The 7,727-nt window shown below is 40.6% G+C and overlaps 1 long non-coding RNA gene across 1 annotated transcript; it reads left to right on the forward strand.

Moving 5' to 3' along the window:
- Window positions 1-274: 274 nt before the first annotated feature.
- Window positions 275-6,632, forward strand: LOC127658674 (uncharacterized). The gene is made up of 3 exons (XR_007972441.1): window positions 275-426; window positions 5,830-5,885; window positions 5,992-6,632. It is a non-coding gene; the product is annotated as an uncharacterized LOC127658674 (long non-coding RNA).
- The last annotated feature ends 1,095 nt before the right edge of the window (window positions 6,633-7,727 follow it).

Raw genomic sequence — 7,727 nt, forward strand, 5'->3', positions numbered from 1 at the left:
GCACTCGAATGAATTATTACACTTATACCATGGTTACCACAATTTAGGACATCGTTAAGGGATTATATCAAGACATTTTTGGATTTCAACCCTAAAATGCTCTTGTTAGTGGAACTACTTTCCTCTGCCACAGATGCAGCATCTAGCTTTGATTCAGCCCATGGCTTCATTGCTAGTTCGAAAACGTTACTGTAGAACTAGCAACGGAGAATGCACTGCTTTTCAGCATTGGAGTAACAAAAACAAGGTAGTGTGTGTGTGTGTGTGTGTGTGTGTGTCTCTGTGTGTGTGTCTCTGTGTGTGCGTGTGTGTGTGTGTGTGTGTGTGTGTGTGTGTGTGAGCGAGAAAGAAAGAAAACAGAGATTGCATGTGGAATGCCTGTGCTTGATGCTGCTCAGCAATAACATCGTTTCAAATTGCCAAGATGTAAGTTTCAGAATATTTCTCAACATCAGCTAGTGTCCGCTGCTTTTTACAACCCCACTGAGTCACAGGGTGTGAGAGAGTTTGTGTGAGATCGAAAGAGAGGGGAAAAGGGAGCGTGAGGGTGCTTTCCAATATGGGTGAAATACATTCAAACAATCGCACATATTAAAAGTGATTTAGAATAATATAGAAACTGTTGTATTGACCAAGTAACTGGAATGCGGCTCTGTTTGTTGGTCGCAACTCGAGTCTCTCTCTCTGTGTGTGTGTGTGTGTGTGTGTGTGAGAGAGAGTGTGTACTTGCCTGTATGTGTGTCCGAGCGTGTGAGTGGGTGTGAGACCAAAGCGAAAGAGAGGGAGTGCAAAGGCACTTTTCAACCAAAATTGTAATAAATGTAGGATCTTATAGACATTGTTTGTCATTCTTATCCAATGTATTTAGCAAGTGTCTTTGTTTTATTGGGTTATTTTGTTGTGGTAGCCTGTACTGCAAAAGAAACAAAATACATTTAGCGAGGTGATATGGAACCATTATGCGGTCAAGACTTGACTTCATAGCTGTGCGTTTACTACACCTTTGAACACCTATCAGCCAATCAGAATCAAGCATTCAACAGACCCATGATATATATAGATACATTTATTTTTATTTGTGTAGCGCTTTTCACAACACACATTGTTTCAAAGCAGCTTTTCAGAAAATCATGCATTAGCAAAAAATGAAACTATAATATCTATAAAGTCTTAGAGTGATCGTTGTGTACTTTGATTAAATGAATACCTCTTGTCTTTATTGACGCAGGATCTCATTCCACCCCCTGTACCTTATACATGTGTTATGCCCACACATCTTTGATATCCGTCAACCTTTGTCTACTGAATAATGTAAAAAATTAAAATCAAATAAAAAAATGACAAAAGTGCAAAACATATTTTTTTATGAACTGATTAATCACCAAACATATATAGGGTCATTAAAGACCTAAGATATGTAAACGTGTTGCTTTTTTGTGCTTTCAGAAATCATATTTTGATGATTATTTCATAGCTATATTACGATCACAGAATGTATCCTGTATATTTATTTGTTTATTACAAGATAGTTGAGTACTTGTTATGATCCCTTGTCGTCCGTACCGTGTTTTCTGTTTCACCGTCACTAGTCACGTCCACATCACGCTCCCTTGTCCGCTCCGTGTTTTCTGTCTCACCGCTCACGCTTCCTGTCATGTCTTCCTGGTTGTCCGCCCGTGTTTCACTGTCTCTGTCAAGAAACTACACTTCCCTTCTTCCCGTCCTTTCCGGCCCCGTCACAGCTTTATTTTCCACACCTGTTCGTAATTTTGTTATCACCGTGTCTGTCCATTTAAACCCCGCTGTTTTCTCCTTCCCCTGTCGATCGTTAACGTTCCGTGTCTCCTCTGATGTCTGGTAGAACGCTCTCTGTTCGTGTTCCCTGTCATTCTGTCTACTCATCCGTGGTTACCCTGCTATCTGTCGGTCCGTCCGAGGTTACCCTGCTATCTGTCGGTCCGTCCGAGGTTACCCTGCTATCTGTCGGTCCGTCCGAGGTTACCCTGCTGTTCTCGTGCCCCTGCCTGTTTGACTCGTTCGAGGATTTCCTCGGCATTTTCTAGTGTTTAGTTCACCCTTTTTCCCATCGTGGATATTTGCTTTGTTGCAGTGTTTTGTTTATTCTGTTCTTTCTGTCCCAATAAAGCCCGCTTTTGGATCCACACTCCCGTCTGCCTTCTCCTACTTCCAGAAGTCATAACAGTACTATACAAATATCCATATAAATGACTACTGTATAACATTGATTTTCTGTGTGTCATGGGAAATTATCAGTATTCCATATGCGTGTACGCATACATCTTATCCATGGTAATTCTTACTCAAGGTGGTGCTTTTGTTCAGTAATTGACTTGATTACATTTGGCAATGCTATTTCACGAAGAAGCAAAGAGAAGTAAACTATAGCAAGTGTAACACATGAACAGTATGATTTGGCTATTGTCATATGGTTGTACTATTGAAATTCTGTAAATTGTGCATCTATTTTGCCTTGAAAATAGTGTGTAGCTTATGTGATAAGTGTAGCTCAATTTTTGTTTGATAGCTAGTTGCATCTCATGGAATTTCAGGGTGGATTGGAAAATTAATCTAGATTTATTGCATCATCTTTTTGATAAATGAAAAATACCACATTGAAATACATCAGAATGTATTCTATGCTATTATTTTCTAATTGTCTTGAATCGTTTTTTTTTTTTTGAGGGGGGTCACTCTATCTGGGCATTTTGTAGATCCATGTTTGATAGATATCTGTGGGTCATACTAAAGTATGTAATAATGTTTGATGAAACATCTATGCATTTAAGGATTTCTCTGAGATGTTGTGGTATATTAGGTATAAAGCCTTTTGAGGAGTAAGGTACTATACAGTTGTTCCTGTAGCTTATCTTTTTGCAATGCAGAGGTCATTGATTTGATTCCTAAGAAATGCACATCAGAATAGTGTTGGTCTCTGTCATATGAATATATGTCAGTGTAACCAGACAGTCTATCTGCTTCCTGACCTCTGCCCTGCCTCTCTTCAACTGTCCAGGTATGCCCCATAATCTATTGTAATTACCTATAAAACCAATGCTATTCTCTGGACATGACTTAGGCAGCCAGCAAGTGACGATAACATACTGTAATTCTTGTCAACATGTTTTATCAGAGCAGATTACAGTGTTTGACATTGTTTTTTGCGAGCTCACACACCTCTTCCAAAGTGTCTCTTGTTTTCTCTAACTGTCAAAGACTTTCTACAGAGGCTCTACTTCTCTACAGAGGGTCTACGAGCTTTGAGAATGATTTGCTACACTAACCACATCCGACACAACATCTAGTGACTGTGTAAAATTCTATAAATCTTCACTAATGTTCGAATGCGCGTCTTTAAATCTATGATCTCTGCCATATTAGCTATCATGCTACACTTCTCACATGACCAGCAGATGTTTGTATATGACTGCGTTTATAATTTATAACAGCTGAACATGAACAGCTCTGTTAATGTAAATAGTTTTGGCAGATTGGATGTGTACAAAATGTCATTTTTAAGTATTTCAATATAAGGAGAGCTTTGCATATTTCATATTTTCTGTTCTCTATATAATGCTTCCCTAGAATTTAGAATACCTTCACAGTTGTTGCTCTCAAAAGCCTAAACAACATCAAAAGTGCAGAAACAAATATATCTTATTCCCACTGCTGCTCTGTAACCATAGCAATAATTACAGTTTCTCTTTTGAAAGTCTGTCATCACAAGTTAACCGTGTGTATGCCATTGGTCCTTTACATATTCACAAGAACTTAATTTGTATAAATATATGAATATGTAGCGATCGATTTGTAAAAAACATTCAAGGGGGATGGTGTAGTCAAAGATAAAAAAGTGTGTGTGGGGGGGGGAATCCAGTAGAGGAAGAGATCCAGCTGGCCGAGGACTACTTGATGGCGTTTCCGGGATGCAGTGATTCGGAATCTCTCTCTCTCTGTCTTCTTCTCTTTCTCCTACAACCAAACCCCACTTCTGCCACTCCTATTCCTGGGTGGACCTGTGCCCAGTCCCAAGCACCGCCTCACCAGCCATAGCATCGCACGTCACACACAAGGCATTGTTTCACAGGACCCATCCCACATATTTTCTGCATGCAGGAATAACTTTGCATTAGTTCAGGTGTACTATGCAACGGGATATTCGGAAATAGAGCCCATGCACGACATCTCAGCACATAGTGTTTCAGAGGCACTCTTCATAATAATTTCCGAAGTGGGGATTCCAAAAGAAATCCTCACTGATCAAGGCACTAGATATATGTCACGAATACCATGCAAACTGCACAAATGATTAGGTATTAAATAGATTCACACCAGTGTTTACCACACACAAACAGATGGGTTGTTGGAACGATTTAATAAAGCCCTGAAAAATATGATTCATAAGTTTGTACACAAGGATGCGAGAGGTCCCACAAGCCTCCACAGGGTTTTCCCCATCCGAGCTGCTGTATGGGCAGCTTTGAAGGGACCTTCAAACAGTAAATTCAGTATGTTCTTTATCTTAGAGAAAAACTCCACACTTTGGGTCAAATAACACATGGGAATTTGCTCTAAGCTCAGGAATGTCAAAGCCAACTGTATGAAAGGGGTACTCGACTATGAGAATAAGTGCTTGTATTACTGTCCACCTCAAGCTCTAAATTACTCGCCAAGTGGCAAAGGCCCTTTGAGGTCACAGAGTGATTTGGAGATCTCAATTATGAGGTTAAGCGAATGGATGGGGCGGATCACGTCAAGTTTACCACCTCAATCTCCTAAAATCAAGCAGGGAGGCAGTCCCTGTGACCTTAGCGACAGTAGTCCCTGAGAGGGTGGAGCTCAGGCCGGAGGTGAATAAAATCTAATTCATTCTAATTCATTCATTGGAGACCACATCTCACCGTCGCATCTCAGAGTTAGCCAATTTGCAAGAATTGATACCACCATGGGGGTGGTGGTTTGTAGCCGCCCCTATCGCCTACATGAACACAAAAAAAGGTTTTTCAGGAAGAATTTGAGACAATGCTCGAGATGGGCTTAATAGAAGTGTTGCACAGCGATTGGGCCAACCCTGTGGTTCTGGTACCTAAGAGTGACGGGACGGTCCGATTCTGTGTGGACTATCGAAAATTGAACGTTGTGTCCAAATTTGACATGAACCCAATGCCCCGGATTTACGTTTTTCTTTATCGGTTGGTCGCAGCTCAATTTTATTCAAATTAACTCCAATCTCCCGAGAAAAACGGCATTTTCCACACCATTCTGTTTACATCAATTTATGACCCTTCTGTTCGGGGCCCCTGCCATCTCATGGACAAATTCACAGGACACATATGCCGTATGACAAAGGCATATGCCGCCACTTATCTAGATAATATCATAATTTATAATAACGATTTGTGGCAGTAAATGCAACATCTGAGAGCCATCATGAGATCGCTGCGACGGGTGGGGCTACCAACCAACCCAAAGAAGTGTGAAATTGGATGGGTGGAAGTTCGGTATCTGGAGTTTCACATGGGCCATGGGCAGGTTTGTCCCCAAATGAACAAAACCACAGCAATCGCGGCCTGCCCAGCGCCCAAGACAAAAAAAGGAGGTGAGACAGTTTCTGGGGCTGGCTGGCTACTACCGAAGGTTTGTGGATAGTTTCTCTGAAGTCACCAGCACGCAGACTGATTTCAACAGAAAGGGGGCCCCCGATCCGGTCCAGTGGACGGATTCGTGCCAACAGGCTTTTCGAAAAGTGAAATTGGCACTTTGTGGGGGACTGTTCTTACATGCTCAAAACTTCTCTCTCTTTTTTTGCAGATGGATGCATCGGATGGCAGGCCAGATGTTGACCCAGCCTGAGTTGGGCAGTGGGGGTATGTGGTGATGTGGGCATGGTCATGTGTCTGTTTGCGGGAGAGAGGGAGTTGTGTGGCTTGTCAAGCTGGTGACATGATCTCTAACAGCTGTTTCTTTTTACAGTGATAGAAGGGGAGAGGCCTCAAAAGCAGCCGAAACACACCAGAGAGTGAGGGACACAAGAGTGAAGCGACTGTCGTGTCTTATTTTGAGTGTTCTAATGTTTTTAGTATTATGAAGATTTCAAGAAGTTTATGTTGACTGAGAGTTTTGTTACACTGAAATGTTTGAAATAAGAAACACACTGTGAAGTACACACAGAGAGTGTGGAAGGCAAATAAATAAAAGCCTACCTGAAGCATATCATTCATCCTTTCCCATAACCATACCTGAAGGAGTGTTTAAGTATAATAATGAGAAGTCTTGAAAAAATCTAGTTTAAACAATTGTGTCATGTTCTCAGAAATGTAATATTTGTGTCCAAGTCAAGTAATTTTTATTTGTATAGCGCTTTTCACAACACATGTCATTTCAAAGCAGCTTTACAGGAAATCATGCATTAACCAAAACAAAAAATGAAACTATGTGTGGCGGGGGCATGGTCAAGCATTTGTCCGGAGAGAGAGAATGCAGTAAGGGTGCACAAACCTGAGCGCTATAATGTCAAACACCTATTTCTGATTGCAGTAAGAACTGGGGAGAGCGATAAAGAGAGAGAGCTACTTGAGAGAAAAGACTGTGTTAAAAGTGTGACCTGATCTGATGAATGCATTGCTGAAAAGCCACTTGTTGGTTTAATTAAAGTTCTACCTTTGAGTTGAAATCCCAAGTTCCCTGTGTCTTCCTTTCTCACCCTTCATTGAACTGTCTATATCTATAATGTCTTACAAGAATCATTGTTTAGTTTGATTAAATATGATTGTAAAATGTGTATAGAAATTAAATAATGAAATAATAATTGTATTTAGAACCCATGTGAGCAAGCTAAAGGCGTCTGTGGCAAGGAACACAAAACTCCATAAGATGTTGGCGAATGGAGAAAGATAACCTTGGGAGAAACCAGGCTCACCGTGAGGGCCTGTTCCCCTCTGGCAAAACAACATGAATATAATGGCAATATTAGTTATTTGTGTGCAGTGCAATTTATAGTTTTACATTTGTAAATAAAGCCGACGTTATGGTCCAGTGTTTTAAAACTAAAAATAAATGTTTTTTTTATGAACTTTAAGATTAATGACTAATGTCTTTGAAGTCCATTCTGGATTAACTGCAGAAGTTTAGATAGATGCATTGTCCTTTGTTAGTTGGCTGATGAAGGTTTTGTTGGCAGTAAAATTATGATAGTCTGTGTATTCTGTTTCAAGTGTGTAGTCCATCAATAGACCAAGGTGAGGAAGGCAGAGATTATTGAGGTGATTTGCAGTTCATCCTGCAGGTCATTTTTGTGAGGTTCGGTGTGGTCCATCCTAAATCCAAGGTTCAGGCAGTGGCATATGACGTATCCAATGTCATACAGTTGTAGTTGGCATCAGTTCATCCTCTGAAGTCAAGTGGTTAGCGCCAGCTTTAGGTTGTCGTCACCTCTCACCGAGGCATAGCAGTGGAGTCCGACACCAAGCAGGAATGGAGCTGGATCTGGCAGTCTGTTCCATAGTTTAGGAGCCATGTATGAAAAGGATCTACCTCCTTTTGTGTATTTTGATATTCTTGAAATTATTAACAAGCCAGTATTTTGTGATCGAATGAATATGACAGAATATAGAATGTCATAAGGTCACCTAAGTACTGTGGAGCTAGACCATTCAAAGCTTTGTAAGTACTTAATAGAATGTTAAAATGAATACAACATTTAACAGGTA

Source organism: Xyrauchen texanus, chromosome 18 (assembly GCF_025860055.1).
Source record: "Xyrauchen texanus isolate HMW12.3.18 chromosome 18, RBS_HiC_50CHRs, whole genome shotgun sequence".
NCBI classification, from domain to species: Eukaryota; Metazoa; Chordata; class Actinopteri; order Cypriniformes; family Catostomidae; genus Xyrauchen; species Xyrauchen texanus.